At 43.4% G+C, this 19,253-nt stretch overlaps 1 pseudogene; it reads left to right on the top strand.

The window, feature by feature from the left end:
* Nucleotides 1-1,052: 1,052 nt before the first annotated feature.
* LOC138426646 (pregnancy-associated glycoprotein 1-like) lies at nt 1,053-10,272 on the top strand (annotated as a pseudogene).
* The last annotated feature ends 8,981 nt before the right edge of the window (nt 10,273-19,253 follow it).

Genomic DNA, 19,253 nt, shown 5'->3' with positions numbered 1-19,253 from the left:
CATTTCTCTTGCCCCCTGGGTCAATGAGTTTGTGAGAATTAGACAGCTGCTAAGTTGCTTCAGTCATGTCCGACTCTGTGCAACGCCATAGATGGCAGATCACCAGGCTCCACCGTCCTTGGGATTCTCCAGGCAAGTACACTGGAGTGGGTTGCCATTTCCTCCTCCAATGCAGGAAAGTGAAAAGTGAAAGTGAAGTTGCTCAATCATGTCTGACTCCACCCCATGGACTGCAGCCTACCAGACTCCTCCATTTATGGGATTTTCCAGGTAAGAGTACTGGAGTGGGGTTCCATTGCCTTCTCCGAGACTGCTAGCTATCTTAAGATAAAGACTACTTTTGTCTTGATCAACTTTGACTTTGAAGCTTTTAACCCAGAACCCAGAACACATTACTTCCTTGTGGGTTTTCTGGATGATATAAAATATCTTGTGGATGCATATGACATTTCTTCCAATACTGAAAGCATGCAATTGATGTACTGTTCTGCCCTAAATCTTTGATGCAAACTGGCCTCATAGGTACCCATGATACCTGCCATTAGACCCAATACTTAAAGCCAGGTGTATGTCCCTGGGCTGTCCCTGAATTCTTCACTTTGCCATTTGACAACTCATCCTCCTAGCAATCTCCTCTCCAATGAAGACAGTAATGCATATCTCATGAAGTGGCTAGGAAAATGACATGAAACCACGAATGTCGAGCATGGCCCTTAGTATCCATTTTCATGATGTTTTTAGCAGGTTTTTTTTTTTTCCTCCAAGAAGGCATCTTCTTAGATGTCCATACAGATCAGTTTGACTTTCTAACCAAGCTTCAGGAAAGAGATTGCAGTTCAATTTTCTGTATTCTGAGAAGCTTCAAAGTCCACTCACCAAGGACACTGATGAAAGTAAACATTTTATCAAGAGCTTTGGTTTTTTTTCAGACCTATTATTGGCCTAAAGGGCTAAACTAGGGCATATCAGAGCATATATAACTAGGGGCTCTAAGTCACCACTACATGCTAAGAACCTGAACTTCCCTGAGTACTCGGAGCCAGGAAAGAAGCATGAAGTGGCTTGTGCTCCTCGGGCTGATGGCCTTCTCAGATTGCAGAGTCATGTAAGTATGGAGACTCTAAGCCACATCATATTCATTTCTGTGATTTTTCTTTTCATTTGATTATTCTATTCATCCAGTTTAAATGGGAATGGAATATTCCCCTGAAAATCTTAAAGTTCAACACTTACTTATTGATAAGTACATTGCTATAGGAAATGTGGGTCCCAAGTAACTTAGTGTAGATTTGCATAGCTACACAACTCTTGGGTCCAGTCATGTCATGGCCTATTGAAAATTGAACTCCTTGCAATAATTCAGTGTGTAGTCAACGCAGATATAGGGGTAGTCCTGTGTAATAACACTTTTCTACATTTTATTTAACATGTTCTTTTTGTTCACTCTCTACTTCCATATGTATATGTCTATGTCTGCATCTCTGTATCACTATCATTTATCTCTCCATACCTTTGGAAGGCTTTGAATGTATTTCTCTCTCTGTTGTTTTCTTTTAATTTTTCATTTGACTCATCCTTCTTTCTAGAGCCTCTACATTTCCCTAACTTGTTCCCTATCTCCTGGATTCTTTATTCAACTATCTCTTCTCTTTAAACTTGGAGAACATTGGGAGAACTGCTTATACACTATTCTATATCTGAAAAGAAGTGTGACCAAAGCCAATTCACAAACCTCTTGCTTTTCAAATTCCTCCCCTGTAAAAGAGGAGAGAAATCCCCCTTCTACCCCCTTCCCTGACGTTCTATGAGAAAGATACAGTGGGGTGGCAACAGCAGTGCTAATGGCTGTCATTGTTGAGACTTCCTGTTTATCAGGTACCTTATATCCATCCCTTCACTTATCCCCAAGATATCCTATTTGGAGGGTTTGAATCATTATATTCACCATTTTACTGAGGGGACACTGAGACCCCACATGGTCATATGGCCTACCCAAAATTACATAACAGAATCTTTATTTAAATATATGTCTTTGCCATGGTATATGCATAAAATTATGATAAAAAGGTGACTCATAAAAATGATTGGAAAATACACAGTGCCTTTGCAATAACAGCTATACCTTAACACTGACAGCTAATTGTAGTGTCTTCTTTGTTTTCTTTGTCAAGCGGTCGATGAAAGAATACCTCTAACAAAACTGAAGACCATGAGATAAAGCCTCAGTGAAAAAAAAAAAAAAACATGCTGAACAATTTTCTGAAGGAACATGATAACAGACTGTCCCAGATTTCTTCTCGTGGGTCAAATATAACTATTAACTCCCTAAGCAACATAATGAATGTGAGGTTTTGGGAGGATGGTGCTCCAAAGTGACCCTGGTGCTTTAGCCCAGCACTGGGGCTCATCTGGAGATGACAGGTGGGATGTTGGGGCTGGCTCCTGAAGGAGGCAGAAACTCTGGGTAACAGTGTCTTCACCTAGAGGAGAAGGCACTATCATCCTCAACTCTTGATCTTGGTGACTGGGCCCAGAAATTACCAAGTGGCAGGTAAACACCCATTTCTCTGTCAAAAATGTGTCAATAGTTTGATGGAGATTGTTCCTTCTGAGGAGAAGGCAATGGCGACGCACTTCAGTCCTCTTGCCTGGAAAAACCCAAGGATGGAGGAGCCTGGTAGACTGCAGTCTATGGGGTCGCGAAGAGTCGGACACAACTGAGCGATTTCACTTTAACTTTTCACTTTCCTGAACTGGAGAACGAAATTGCAACCCACTCCAGGGTTCTTGCCTGGATAATCCCAGGGACTGGCGAGCTTGGTGGGCTCCTGTGTATGGGGTTGCAAAGAACTGGAAATGACTGAAGTGACTTAGCAGCAGCAGCAGCAGATACTTCTCAACTAAGGGAGTCACTCAGTTACAGATAAAGAGTGAACCATCTCTGGTCAAAAGGTAGAACTAATTGCAAATCACCTGTGAATCCCCAGGCAGAGGAATTCAGTTTCCACAAATGCAAGAACCACAGCAGTAAAAATAATTGAACCCGTATTCCATGTAAGGCCATAAGAATCTAACAGAGTGCTTACAGGTTTTAGATTAGAAAATGGCTTATTTGTCTTCAAGAATGCCCATGCCAGCCTGAATGATAGGCAAAGAGTAAATACATGTCAAATGAAAGGGTCACCTGTGTGGTGTTGACTGGATGAGGTCTGAGTATGAAGGAAGCGGCTGGGGTTGATCAAGAACGACCTCCTGGAGAAGGGGATGCTAAGGCTGGGTGTGAAGAGACTATAGAGCTTCTCAAATGAAGGCACAGTAATTCCCTGGGTGTCCAGCAGTCTTGGAGGCCCAGTAGTTATGCCTCTGGGCATCCTAGGCAAGAGGCACCACTTCAACACCCAGTCATATAGTCAATATCCTGCATAGAATGTAGCATAGGAAAAAAACAATATGAAATGCAAAACCTCTATGATTAAAGATTGTGAGCTGCACAAGTGGTTAGAAAGTGATCTCAAGAGATATGTGACACCCAGAGGGAGGCAACAGTGTAGGAATAGAGGGTAGCCAGTTCTGCCCTAACCCACTCACTCCTTCTCCCTGTAATTGTTTTATGTGGGTAACATCACCATTGGAACACCTCCTCAGGAATTCCAGGTTATCTTTGACACAGGTTCATCTGACTTGTAGGTTTCCTCCCTCTTTTCCTCAGTCAACCCTGTTGTGAGTACAGACACTCTGTTCCCGGACCATCTTTCACTTGTCCTGCCACCCTTTTTCCACCCTTGGCACCTGATGACACTCATTTCTTGTGTCTGCAGCTACACAAGTTGGTTCAGACATTACAAGTTTTCCACCTTCCGGCCTATCCAAAAGATCTTCAGCATCACCTATGGATCTGGGAGCATGATGGGATTTCTTGCTTATGACACCTTTTGGGTAATGTGTAAAGAGAAGCTGAGTCAGGACTGCCTATGGAGTGATCATTGCTTGCAAAACAGATGCAGACCATCTTGCAGGACACTTCCTACCCTAACTCCCATAGATATTGGCCATCTTAACCACAGGATCCTGTCCCTGGGGAGGCAGTGCCCATGATGACACATGAGCAAACAGATTAGCCAACCCAGAGAGTGGCTTGAGGTGGGGACTTGCAGCTGCTCTGCCCATGAGCAGTTCAAGGTACATTTTGCTTGGAGAGAGAAGAGGGGAGAAAAGCATCCACTTTTATATTCACAGACTGAGGCACTTTCAGGTAATAATTGGTTTAATCCTGCAACAACCCCACACAGCAGGTGGTCTGATTAGCTCATTTGATATATGAGGAAACTGAGGTACAGACAGCAAGGGCCTTGCTAAGGTCACACATGTGGTAAGTAATGGAGCTGGGCTGGCTTTTCAGGACTGCAGTTGCTGTAGTGTGTTTGGGACAGGATAAAACTGATCTGGGGACCCTCAGGGCAATCAGGGGCTTCAAGTATTCACAGTGGGAAACTAGAGATCAGAGATGTCAGAGGGCCTGATAAATGAGTTCTCACTCTAGGGTACCTTTGAGAGTCTAATAAAACCTATGGCCTGCTTCTCCAAAGTACTTGAGTAGTTTCCCTCTCACTTTTCCTCTCTCATACACACTCACACAAATACACACATATCCCCATAAGTGAATTTCCCAGACAGTAATTTCATAGAATCTTGTAAGCTAGGTTGTGTTTTCAGGTTCAGTCATCCTGAACAGTTGCAGAATCCACAGTATGTTACAGAGAATGCAGTCCATTCCTGTCATTAGGTCATGCCAAAGAGAAGGCTATCTTGCTCTCGATCGTTTTATCCACAAGGGTGCAACAGTGGGTTTCAGACTCTTGGTCATCCCACCTGTACAGAAGCCACAAGGTCAGTTTGGCTCACTCAGTTGGCGTTTTTCAGAGAGGCAAACATTTTAAAATTCACAGCCTGTCACAAATGGAACCCAAATTCACCTCCCAGCTTTGTCTAACCATCTGAGGTCCACCAAAGACACAGCCTAGGCTCAGTTCTTCTATGAGGGTCTAATGGCAATGCACCCCAGCCCAGTCCTAGCCCCACTTCACATATCTGTAAGTGGGAACACTCTTCTCTCCCACAGATTTGGGACCTTGTAAGTACTGACCAGCCGTTCCGTCTAAACATGGCGGAATATGGGTTTGAGGGAATTCCTTTTGATGGCGTCTTGGGCTGGAACTACCCCAACATATCCATCTTTGGAGCCATCCCCATCTTTTACAAGCTGAAGAATCAAGGTGCCATGTCTGAGCCTGTTTTTGCCTTCTACTAGATCAAGTAAGTCTGAGATAGACAATCCCTTTCTCCAAATTAGCTGTAAGATGCTTTCAGTTGCACGAAAATTATACAACACTTGAGAAAGACGTGTCCTGAGAGATAATCTAACCCAGGATAACTAGGGACCTACCTTGCATCACCACTGGTTTTTATAAATAATGTTTTATTGGAACACATCCCTGCTCCTGGCCTCAAGACCAGTAACTTGTTCTAGAGGGGCGAGTGAGAAGGAAGACTAATGAAAGGCAACAGGAAACAAGTTGAAGGAAAAAGCAATACAATTTGCTTATGAATTAGATAAGGAAGGAAGGAGAAGGATGGTGGATATGTTTCCTTCCTGATTAGCATTCCATCTGGAGCCCAGGACCAGCTACCCAATTTGCAGGAGCCAGTGAAAAATAAAAGTGTGGAACACAAAACAAAATATGGGATCCCTTCTTCAAGAAATATTAGTCATTTTAAGACAGGGAGAGCAGAGGTGGGGTCCCTTCTGAGTTTGGGGCCCTTTGGACAGGAGAGGTCACAGACCAGCAGAGCCAACTCTGGGTGATTTGAACACACATCCTTAGTGCTCCCAGGCTTTGATTTTCCTAAAAAATGACAAGCTGGACAAGGGGAAAGCAAAAACTCTTCAGCACTCTGTCATCTGAGGGTTTCTGAACACACAGGTAGCAGGAGGTCCTGGGCCTCTTCAGAAGACATAGTGGGTAGAGCCCAGCCATGTGACTCAGCTTCTAACATCCTCTGTGCCACTCATTAGCCAGTTACTGACCTCAGTATGATTCTGAATCACTCCTAGCCTTGATTTCTGCATCTGTAAATGGAGACATTATTAGGGCCTTAGTGGGTAGACACACAAACACAAGCTCTCCAACAGTGTTGTTGTTGCTGTCCTCCACAAATCTCCTCTTCTTTTCTCTTTACCGATGCAGAGGAAGGGCAGTGTAGTGATGTTTGATGGGGTGGACAAAGCCTACTACCAGGGAGTGCTCGACTGGGTACCATTGATCAAAGCGGGAAACTGGAGTGTACACTTGGACCAGTAAGCCTCTCCCTCTGAGGGTCAGTCCAAGTGATGCTCCACATCTGTACACGGACACAGGAAGACACACACAAATGCATTCTCAGACACATAGTGACACAGACATATACACCACCCACAAGGACACAGACAGACACACAGGCACATGGAAACACACAAGCAGACATATATAAACAGAAACACATATAAACATGCATAGCTAGTCAGAGACAAAAAAGCACAATTAGAGACACATACAAATACATACACAAACTCATAAACACATAGATACGCAAACAACCCATGGGTTCATAATCCCCAGACCTTCTGATCAGGACTCTGACCAAGGTCCTAAAAGGGTCCGGAGAGGTCTGTGCAGCTGGGAGAGGGCTGCACCCACTGCCCTGTGAGGCGTGGAGCTTGGTTAGAGGACTCTACAGTGTGCTGAACAGAGGATCAGGGAGGATTACACCAGCCTGAACACAATTATAAGATGACAAACTGTCCAGGGCTACATGGGACCAAGGAAGTTCTCAGTACAGATAAATGTGTTTAAAAACAGGGAAAGTCCTGAGCAAGTGGGGAAAACTGATCTTCTTAGGGAGCAGCTACCCAGCAGTGGAGCGAGGTTGGCTGCAGTCTTATGACCTGAAAGCAACTAATAAAAATGACACCCCATGTAACTGGGCACACAGTGGCGCAGGGGCTATAACAGAGAATCAGGAAGGTGGGATCCAGGTTTGACCTGAAGACAAGAGGCACAATTGATAGGATTCTGTGTCAAACCCTCAGACAAAAGCTGACCTGTCCTTTGGAGTTTCGGTGGGCTAGTCATATATTTCATGGCCAGGATCTCAGGGTCTGAGCTGGTTGTTGGAACAGTGCTGGAAGACACCCTCTTCCAGAGGAACCCCTCTCTCCTACCATTATGAGAATCTGCAGTCCCCACGAATCTCCATCTTTACTCTGTGGTTGACCCATTGTTTGTTCCCCAACAGATACAGCTCTCTGGATGTTTCTCATTAATTAGTTTCACAGTCTTCATTTCACTCACTAAACACACAAACATTGGGCATCCACTGTGTGCCAGGCACTTTAGGGAGACAATAAGAATAAAACTCACCCTCACATCTAAGAAGGCAGAAGCACAAGAAATGACACACACACATAGTGAATTTTGACTTTGGTACATTCTAGACATGAGAAACAGAGAAGGCAATGCCACCCCTACTCCAGTACTCTTTCCTGGAGAATCCCAGGGACAGGGGAGACTGGTTGCCTGCCATCTATGGGGTCGCACAGAGTTGGACACGATTGAAGCGACTTAGCAGCAGCACAGCAGCAGCAGACATAAGAAAGGGTTTACAGAAAGTGACCAAGACAGGACACTGATAAACATCAAGGGAAAGACTTCCCCGAATCAATGACAATTAAGTTGGAATTGGAACAATGAGAAGAAATTTGCTAGTCAAAGGGGAGGGGACTCTTCTAGGAAGGAAGACCAGCTTGTGTCAAGATACAAAGCATTATGGTGTATTGAAACACTGCTTTCAGGATGTCAAGGAAGGTGCCATATCAAGAGCAAAGAAAAGAGTCACCCCAAAAGATGAATGGGTGTTTAGGAGACAGTTGGGAAGGACACAGCTCTGGGGAGATTCAGAGTGGCCTTGATGCCTGCTTTATCACACTTTCTCTCAGCATCTCCATGAAAAGAAAGGTTATTGCTTGTTCTGGAGGCTGTAAGGCTCTCATGGACTCTATGACATCACTGACCCTTGGCCCAAGAAGACTCATCAATAACATCTAGAAGCTCATCAGTGAGATGCCACGGGGTTCTGAGGTGAAGGGTCATGCCCCAGGGTCACTCTCAGTCTCCACACATAAGAAAGATCTCCAGGGCCAGCATTTCTCTCTAACGGCACTATGTTTCATATTTTTTTGTCAATACCCTTCCCTCTATTATCTTCACTATCAATGGAGTCAAATACCCAGTGCCAACTCGAGCCTACAACCTCAAGGTTAGTGGAGAACCCTGAGGGATTGTTCTCAAAAAGGATCTTGCAGGAACCCTTGGGCTGCTGCTGGAAGAAGGGCGCCCTCTGCAGGCCATCTAGCACTATTGCAGATGCTGATGAGCCCTGTTGCTCGGCAAGAGCCTGCAACAAAAACAACCACTTGAGAGTAAATGGCCGTCTGGGACACTGATCATCTTGAAAGAAATGTGGAGACGCCACACTATGCTGGCATGGTGGGAGTCACAAGGAGAGGGGAACACTTTGGTCCTCAGTCCTCAAAGAGCTTCACTTCAATCTGAAACCTCAAATGCATGAACACGAAAGTCAGCTCACTGAATAGGCCATGTGACAAGGAGAATGATTGCGGACACTCTCAGCGTGCTCTCCCACCATAAGGATTAACAGTCTCCCTTCCTTTCTTGCACTTTTCCTTGTTTTGATGATAAATTACATGGTCACCCTAGTTCTTAGATGCATCTTCTCCTTGCTCAGGCCGGGTGCCCCCTTTGTGAGTTGGGATACCTGACCCCTCTGGGCGATGCTGGTTGCTAATGTGAATAAAGGGTGCACAGTGACTACTCAGTCCCGGCACAGGGTGGAGGCTTCTTGTCAGCTCCATGTGGGAGTTCAGAGGCTGATGGGCTGAAAGAAGGCTTTGAGGAAGGGAAGGAATTTCAGGAATCCTAAAACTGTAAACTCATGGAGGCATGTGGAGGGGTGCTCAATTCTAGGCAAAACTGCACTGGATTCCATGCAAATGGCATCCCAAGTTGCTCTGCATTGGGGCATTCAGACTTACTCTGGGTGATGAGGGCTACGGACTGACTGGTGGGGATGGGGGACGAGAGTACGTTACCCAACCAATCCTGGAGTGGTCAAAGAGGGTGAGTGCGGGCTGAAGAAAGCTTCCCAGAGTTCCTGAGTTAAGTCTCCAAGAATGTGTGTGGGCACTGCTCTATTTAAGATGGATAACCAACAACGTGTTACTGTGTAGCACAGGGAACTCTGCTCAGTTATATGACAACTTGGTTAGGAGGGGTATCTTTGGGACCAGGATACCCAGATACATACAGCTGAGGCCCTTTACTATCCACCTGAAACTCAGAATATTGTTAATCAGCTATACTCCAATACGAAATAAAGTTTTTTTAAAATAAAGTTTGGATTGTGGGGATGCAGGTGGAGAACCGGCATTCTCTGCAGAGAAAACAAGGAGCAGGAGTCAGAAGGAAAGAAACAGGCAGTGAGGAGAACTATGGACACTCTTGTTCTTTTCTAAAAATTTTATTGAAGTATTGATCTTCAGTGTTGCTTTAAGTTCTTCTGCACAACAATGTGACTCAGTTACACACATAAAAACTATATATTCGGTTAAGAATGCATGTTCTTTTTCATGTGGATTATCACTTGATATTGAATATAGTTCCTTACGCTCTACAGTAGGACTCAGTTGTTGTTGTTGTTGTTGTTGTTGTTGTTGTTGTTGTTGTTTTATCATTTTGCTGCATCCCCAACTCCCAGGCCTCCACTCCCACACACTTTTTCTCATGGCAACCTTTTCTCATGTCTTGTCCCACTCTGGCTTTGGATGAACTCCCACATCCCCTGCTGCTCATAAAACCCCTTGATACTTACCAAGAGAGGGAAATAAAACCAAGAATTTTGCTGGGTCTGAATATTGGTGGGAGTCACAGGTAACAGCTCAGGCTGACTGGTGTGTGTCTCTGACTCCCCCAGGATTCTAGAGGCCACTGCTATACCACATTTAAGAGAACACAGTGAGCATATCTACATACCTGGATCCTAGGTGACGTTTTCCTGAGGCAGTACTTCTCAGTTTATGATTGAGGAAATGACAGGATTGGCCTGGCACAAGCAGTGGAAATGCTTGCTGTGGCTCAGGAATCAATAAGGCTGCTCTGAGCAAATGCTCACTCACACTTAGGGCACTCTTGCCCAGGATGGTGGCGAACTGTATTTGGTGGGCTGCAAACCCTACTCTTATTACAGAAAAAAGGGTTTCACTCGTAATGGTGCTGAAATAAATGGGTGTCTCTGTTTGAGTCTGGGAGGTGTACAAGGATTGGAAAGGATCTAGAACAAAGTCTGAATTAAAGTTGAGAGAAGCTCACCTCCAACTGACTTCAGGAAAGGGGAAACTCATTGAAATGATTCTGGGAATCCAGGACAGAAGAATCAGAGCAAATACAAAGATCTCAGTGACTAGACACAAGAAATCAGAAGTCATCAATTCTCTCTCAACCTCGCTCTTTCCCTTCCCTCTACTTTGATGGTCTTAGCCTGACAACTTTTTTTTCCTTAAGGCTTCTACGCATAGTGAGGGAGTCCAAGCTACCTGCCCCAAGGTTTTATATCCTGAAGGCATCTCTTAATAAAGAAAGAAGCTCGGACCCATTAACCTTCAAGGGTGTTCTCTGAATGACCCAACTCAGTTCACATGTACAACCCTAGATCAGCTATCATGGCAGGGCCATGGGGTTCTATGATTGGCTTTACATGGTCATTGACTCTGACCCAGAAGCACACATGATTTTCAACTTCCTCCAGAACTACATGACTGAAGGTGGGGAGAGGCAACCCCAAGGATACCGACTGGGGGATGGTCTAGGCCATGGAAAAGTTTGTGATGACCCACCAACTCCACCACCTCCTCATTCAAAGGAATTATAAGGGGTAATGAAAGATTCTCTTCATTTCACCTCAGATGATCTTATCACTGGGCTTCTCCTCCAGGGGAGTTTGGGTGAGGTACTTCATGCAGAGCTGGTTCCCTTTTGTTCCCACACCCCAGTCACCAGCTCTCTGCCACATATGCCTGCTCTGTCCTTTCCAGTCTTACTTGGTAAGTGGTGGCCCCAGTGGATCCCTGAGCTATCCCGCTCTTTCAGGGCCCAGAATTCCCCTTCCTTGGCCTCCAATGCTGCTGGGGAGAATGCAACGCATGTATCGGGAGACCCAGGGTACACTGAACCTTCAGCCTTTCTGAGCTTCCTCCAGGGGTGGAGCTATAAACTATTTGCATGGAGCTGCCATGGTTAGGCACTTTTGCAGTGGAAGCATCCGTTCTTTCCACCTGGAGACCCTCAGTAGATGCCTCAGCTGAGATAGCAGGGGTCAGAAGTTTATTTCCTTTCAGATTGACTTGTTTGATCTCCTTGTTGAAGAAGGACTCTCCAGAATCTTCTCAAGCACCGCAGTTCAAAAGCTCAATTCTTTGGCATTCACCATTTCAGATGGTCCAGATTTCACATCTGTACCTGATTACTGGAAAAACCATAGCTGTGACACTACAGACCTCACTAGCAAAGTGAGTCTCTGCTTTTTAATACTCTGTGCAGGTTTTTCACAGCCTTTCTTGCTTCCAAGGAGCAAGTGTGTTTTAATTTTGTGGCTGCAGTCAAGGTCCATAGTGATTTTGGAGCCCAAGAAAATAAAATCTGCCATTGTTTCCACTTTTCCCTCATCTATATGGCATGAAGTGGTGAGATGGGATGCCATGAATGTTGAGTGTATTTTTATGACTAGTTTTTGAATGTTGAGTTTTAAGCCAGCATTTCCATCTCATCTTCTTATCAATTGGTCTTTAGTTATTTGCTATCTGCTATTAGTGTGGTGTCATCTTCATATTTGTGGATGTTGATATTTCTCCCAGCAATCTTGATCCCAGCTTTGGATTTATGCAATCCAGCATATCAAATGATGTATCTACATACAAGTTCAATAACCAGAGTGACAATGCATACCTTGTCATGCTCCTTTCCCAATTTTAAATCTTTTAGTTTTTCTGTGTCTGATTCTAAATGCCACTTTTTGACCTACATACAGACTTTCAGGAGAGGGGTAAGGTGATCTGCTACTCCCATTCTCTTAAGAATATTCCACAGTTTGTTGTGGTCCACACAGTGAAAGGCTTTAGCATAATCAGTGAAGATATAGATGTTTTTTCTGGAATTCCCTTGCTTTCTCTATGATCCAATGAATGTTGACAATTTGATCTCTCGTTCCTCAAACCAGTTTGTACATCTGGAAGTTCTCAGTTCATGTATTGTGAAGCTTAGCTTGAAGGATTTTGAGTATTACCTTGCTAGCAAGTGAGATGAGCACAATGGCATGATAGGTTGAACATTCTTTGGAATTGCCTTTCTTTTGGATTGGAATGAATACTACCTTTCCCAGCACTGTGGCCACTGCTGTGTTTTCTAAATTTGGTGACATATTGAATGCAGCACTTTTACAGTCACATTCTTTAGCATGTTTAAAACAGCTCAGCTGGAATTCCATCAACTCCACTAGCTATGCTTGTAGTGATGCTTTCTAAGGCCCAGTTGACTTCATGCTCTAGTATATCTGTCTTTACATGAGTTACACCAACATCATCTCTATCTGGATCAGTATGAACATTTTTGTATAGTTCTTCTGTGCATTCTTGCTACCTCTTCTTAATCTCATCTGCTTTTGCTTAATCTCTCTTTGACTTTTCTGTCCTTTATTGTGCCCATCTTTGCATGAAGTATTCCTATTGTATCTCCAAGTTTCCTGAAGAGATCTATACTCTTTATAATGTATTATTTTCCTTTAATTCTTGCATGTTTCATTTACAAAGACTTTCTTATCTCTCCTTACTATTCTCTGGAAGTCTGCATTTCATTGAGTAATCTTTCCCTTTCTTGTTTGCTGTTCACTTCTCTTATTTTCTCAGCTGTTTTGAAGGCTTCCTCAGGCAATCCCTTTGCCTTCTTACAGTTGTTTTTGCTTGGGTATGGTTTGGTCACCACTTCCCATACAATGTTACAAACCTGCATCCATAGTTTTTCAGGCTACCAGGCCTAAATCCTTGAATCTGTTTTTCATCTCCATTGTATAATCATAATGGATTTGATTTACATCATAGCTTAATGGTCTAGTGCTTTTCCTTACTTTCTTCAATTGAAACCTGAATATTGCTTTCTTCTGCCTAAGCAATAGTGCCAGAATACCACCCACCACTCCCAGTGGGTATGGAGCAAAAAACACAATTTGAGAACTATACAGTGGAAGTGAGAAATAGATTTGGTGGACTAGATCTGATAGACAGAGTGCCTGATGACCTATGGATGGAGGTTCATGAAATTGTACAGAAGACAGGGATCAAGACCATCCCCATGGAAAAGAAAAGCTAAAAAAGCAAAATGGCTGTCTGGGGAGGCCTTACAAATAGCTGTGAGAAGAAGAGAAGTGAAAAGCAAAGGATAAAGGAAAGATATCAGAGATGGCAATGGCATCCCACTCCAGTACTCTTGCCTGGAAAATCCAATGGACGGAGGAGCCTGGTGGGCTGCGGTCCACGGGGTCGTGAAGAGTCGGACACGACTGAGCAACTTCACTTCCATTTTCACTTTCATGCATTGGAGAAGGAAATGGCAACCCACTCCATTGTTCTTGCCAGGAGAATCCCAGGGACAGGGGAGCCTGGTGGGCTTCCATCTACGGGGTCTCACAGAGTCAGACACGACTGAAACGACTTAGCAGTAGCAGTATAGGCATCTGAATGCAGAGTTCCAAAGAATAGCAAGGAGAGACAAGAAAGCTTTCCTCAACTATCAATGCAAATAAAAGAGGAAAACAACAGAATGGGAAAGACTAGAGATCTCTTCAAGAAAATTAAAGATACCAAGGGAACATTTCATGCAAAGATGAGCTCAATAATGGACAGAAATTGTATGGACCTAACAGAAGAAGAAGATATTAAGAAGAGGTGGCAAGAATACACAGAACTGTCCAAAAAGAGCTTCACGACCCAGATAATCATGATGGTGTGATCAATCACCTAGAGCCAGACATCCTGAAATGTGAAGTCAAGTGGGCCTTAGAAAGTATCACTGTGAACAAAGCGAGTGGAAGTGATGGAATTCCAGTTGAGCATTCCAAATCCTGAAAGATGATGCTGTGAAAGTGCAGAACTCAATATGCCAGCAAATTTGGAAACTCAGCAGTGGCTACAGGATTGGAGAAAAAATCAGTTTTCATTTTAATCCCAGAGAGACATCGTGTCAAAGAATTCTCAAACTACTGCACAATTGCACTCATCTCACACACTAGTAAGGTAATACCCAAAATTCTCCAAGCCAGTCTTCAGCAGTATGTGAGCCATGAACTTCCAGATATTCAAGCTGGTTTTAGAAAAGGCAGAGGAACCAGAGATCAGATTGCTAACATCTGATGAATCATCAAAAAAGCAAGAGAGTTCCACAAAAGCATCTATGTCTGCTTTATTGAATATGCCAAAGCCTTTGACTGTGTGGATCACGATAAACTGTGGAAAATGCTGAAAGAGATGGGAATACCAGACCACCTGACCTGCCTCTTGAGAAACCTGTATGCAGGTTAGGAGGCAACGGTTAGAACTGGACATAGAACAAGAATGGTTCCAAATAGGAAAAGGGATACGTCAAGGCTGTATATTGTCACCCTGCTTATTTAACTTCTATGCAGAGTACATCATGAGAAATGCTGGGCTGGAAGAAGCACAAGCTGTATTCAAGATTTATGAGAGAAATATCTATAGCCTCAGATATACAGATGACACCGCCCTTAAAGCAGAAATTGAAGAGGAACTAAAAAGCCTCTTGATAAAAGTGAAAGAGGAGAGTGAAAAAGTTGGCTTAAAGCTCAATATTCAGAAAACTAAGATCTAGTCCCTTCACTTCATGGGAAATAGATGGCAAATCAATGGAAACTGTCAAACTTTATTTGGGGGCTCCAAAATCGCTGTAGGTGGTGACTACAGCCATGAAATTAAAAGACACTTACTCCTTGGAAGGAAAGTTATGACCAACCAATATAGCATATTCAAAAGCAGAGAGATTACTTTGCCAACAAATGTCCATCTAGTCATGGTTATGGCTTTTCCAGTGGTCATGTATGGATGTGAGAGTTGGACTGTGAAGAAAGCTGAGTGCCAAAGAATTGATGCTTTTGAACTATGGTGTTGGAGAAGATTCTTGAGAGTTCCTTGGACTGCAAGGAGATCCAACCAATCTATCCTAAACGAGATCAGTTCTCAGTGTTCATTGGAAGCACCGAGGCTGAAGCTGAAACTCCAGTACTTTGGGCACCTCATGAGAAGTGTTGATTCATTGGAAAAGACCCTGATGCTGGGAGGGATTAGGGGCAGGAGGAGAAGGGACGACAGAGGATGAGACGGCTGGATGTCATCACCAACTCAATGGACATGAGTTTTAGTGAACTCTGGGAGTTGGTGACAGACTGGGAGGCCTGACATGCTGTGATTCATGAGGTCGCAAAGAGTCGGACACGACTGAGCGACTGAACTGAACTTACCCTAATTGTGTTCTGGTGTTTCACATACTTAGCTGTGTGACCTTGATCAAGTCCCTTAACCTCAGTTTTCTCATCTGGAAAATGGGCATCATCATGATACTTCAACCTTTTAGATTGCATATGTGCCTGAAAAGAGCAGGTGTCCCTCAGAGGGCTTTCTGGGTTCCTGAGTCTGGAACAAAAATGAATTATTCTGCCACCTGGGGAGAAGGAAATCTTCTCTTTAGAGGTATGTGTGCCATTCCAAAGGTTAAATACTGATTCAAGCCAAATGACATCTATTTCTGAACCATGATACAGAACTCTGACTGAGACAATGCTTCTGTTTTCTGGGGTCCCACAGGAGCTAATGATTACTGTCTCAGATAGCTCCCTACCTTAGCCTTACCAGTCACCCTTTCCTTGCTAACTACTTCTACAGTGAAATCACACAGCAAAGAGCGTCGTAAGGCTCTTGCTCTCTTGTCAGTTTCTCACATCTCCAGCATAGCAACAAGTAGCCGCTATGGCTACTTGTCATAGCAACAACTATGGCAACCTGCACAGTCCAATCTGAGCCTGATAAATTAAACTGTCCCCATATGACCCCTCATGGTTAAAATACCTACCTTGGCCTTAGAAACCTGCCTATGCCTGCTGTTTAATGAAATATGTGTGGACCTGATCTAGTTTGCTTTCCCAAGCATGATTCCAACCATGCATTGAAGGAACCAGACATTTAGTCATCTAATTATCCAGAGGAATTGACAAAGCAAACCAACCATCGTGCATTTCTCACTTACCTCAAAACAATATTGATGTGTTCTGCTGCAACAATCTGATACATTGGCATGTACACTGTAGATGGGACACTTTTCCTCTCGATTCGTTTTCCACCTAGTGCAGAATGTCTACCACGAGCCTGGCCCTCCAGCATCTGGCCACCTTGTTTTTGCAGACTTAGCCCACTCCAGATCCCTTCCACATCTGTCAGTATAATCTAGAGAACAAACTCAGTCGAAGCTCTCACTTCTGCAGAAAACAGCTTTTGTTTTTTTAGAAAACAATGTTTGGTAACACATTCAAAATCTTGTGCTACTTGCCTTGGATTCAAGGACTTGTACTAGACGATGGGAAGCTTCCCCTTCCACCTAAATCTTTCTCTAATCCCATCAGGGCCAGAGGCTTCACTGGACCCTGTGTCCTCATTGGTATTGTTCAGATGCTGTCATGTTTGACACTTTGTGATTACATCTACGGCAGCAAAACAGGCTTCCTTGTCTTTTACTATTTTGTGGAGTTTCCTCAATCTCATGTCCATTAAGTCAATGATGCCATCTCATCATCTCATCCTTTTGACACCTCTCCTTCTGCCAACAATCTTTCCCAGCATCAGGGTCTCCTCCAATGAGCTGGCTCTTCAAATAAGGTGGCCTAAATGTTGGAGCTTCATCTTCAGAATCAGTCTTTGCATTCAATATTGTTCTACCACTTCCACAACAAAACTCATGTTTCCAATCACCTAACAATATTGAGCACTGATAAAGTTTAATAGAAGAGAGATGTAGTGCCCTGTGAAATCCCAGCACTGCCGCCCTGCCTTTCTCTTACCATTCTCTGAACCTGGCATAGAATTTCTTCCCTATAGCTTCTCTTGTTTGAAAAGGCCTACAAACCTATCATTGTCAGCTATCCAGAAACTGTTTCTTCCTCCTTCCCCAAAGACTTCTGCCTGCTCCCTGATTTTTCTCTGTACATCAGTTCAGAGGACGTGATATATCATGCTAACTTCCTGTATATCATGGGGTGCAGCACACTAGACTTCCCTGTCCATCACCAACTTCCAGAGCTTGCTCAAACTCATGTTAATCAAGTTGGTCATGCCACCCAACAATTTTTCTTCTGCATTCCCCTTGGCTTCCTGCCTTTAATCTTCCCCAGCATCAGGGACTTTTCTAATAAGTCAGTTCTTCCCATCAGGTAGCCAAAGTATTGGAGGTTGAGCTTCAGCATTGGTCCTTCCCATGAATATTCAGGACTTATTTCCTTTAAGGTGGACTGGATAGATCTCCTTTCAGTCCAGGGGACTCTCAAGAGTCTTGTCCAACACCAGAATTTAAAAGCATCGATTCTTTGATGCTCAGCTTTCTTCATGGTCCAACTCTCACCTCCATTGCAACTTCTGGCAAAACCATAGCTTTGACTATACAGACCTTTGCTGGTAAAGTGATATATTTGCTTTTTAGTATGCTGTCTAGGTTTTTCATAGCTTTATCTTCCAAGGATCAATGTCTCTTTTTTCACAGCTGCAGTCAGTTTCTGCAGTGATTTTGTAGACCAGGGAAATAAAGCCTGTCACTGTTTTTATTGTTTCTCCATGTATTTGCCATGAAGTAATGGAATAAGATGCCATGATCCTGGTTTTTTGATCTGTACATACCATATCAAGACCATCCCTAAGAAAAAGATATCAAAAAGGTTGTCTGAGAAGGTCTTACAAATAACTTAGAAAAGAAGAGAAACAGGAGGCAAAGGAGAAAAGAAAGATATACCCATCTGAATGCAGAGTGCCAAAGATTAGCAAGGAGAGATTTAAAAAAAGCCTTCCTAAGTTCTCAGTGCAAAGAAATAGAGGAAAACAACAAAATGACAAAGACCAGAAATCTCTTCAAAAAAAATTAGAGATAGGGAGGGAACTGTTCATGCAAAGGTGGGCACAATAAAGGACAGAAATGATATCGACCTAACAGAATCAGAAGATATTAAGAAGAGGTTGAAAGAATACATAGAACTGTACAAAAAAATTTTAATGACCCAGATAACCATGATGGTGTGATCACTCACCTAGAGCTAGACATCCTAAGTTGCACATCAAGTGGGCCTTCAGAAGTATCACTAGGAGCAAAGCTAGTGGAGGTGATGGAATTGCAGTTGAGCTATATCAAATCATATAAGATGATGTTGTTAAACTGCTGCACTCAGTATGCTAGCAAATTTGGAAAACTAGCAGTGGCCTCAGGACTGGAAAGGTCGTATTCATTCCAATCCAAAAGAAAGGCAATTTCAAAGAATGTTCATCCCCCACACAGTTGCACTCATCTCACATGCTACCAAAGTAATTTCTCTGAGCAAGTCTTCAACATTACATGAATTGTGAAATTCCATATATTCAAGCTGGATTTAGAAAAGACAGAGGAACAAGAAATCTAATTGCCAATATCCGCTGGATCATAGAAAAAGCAAGATAATTGCAGAGAAACACCCACCTCTGCTTCGTCGACTTTGCAAAAGCCCTTGAATGTGTGGATCACAACAAACTGTGGAAAACTTACAGAGTACCAGACCATCTTGTCTACTTTCTGAGAAATCTGTATGAAGGTCGAGAAGCAAAAGCAAGAACTGAACATGGAACAAAAGGCTGGTTTCAAATCAGGAAAGAAGTATGTCAAGGGTGTATACTGTCACCCTGATTACTTAATTCATATGCAGAGTACATCATGAGAAATGCTCAACTAGAGGAAGCACAAACTGGAATCAAGATTTCTGGGAGAAATATCAATAAACTCAGATATGCAGGTGACATC

The sequence above is a fragment of the Ovis canadensis genome, chromosome 21 (assembly GCF_042477335.2).
Source record: "Ovis canadensis isolate MfBH-ARS-UI-01 breed Bighorn chromosome 21, ARS-UI_OviCan_v2, whole genome shotgun sequence".
NCBI lineage: Eukaryota > Metazoa > Chordata > Mammalia > Artiodactyla > Bovidae > Ovis > Ovis canadensis.
This window is presented reverse-complemented; position numbering and strand designations above follow the sequence as displayed.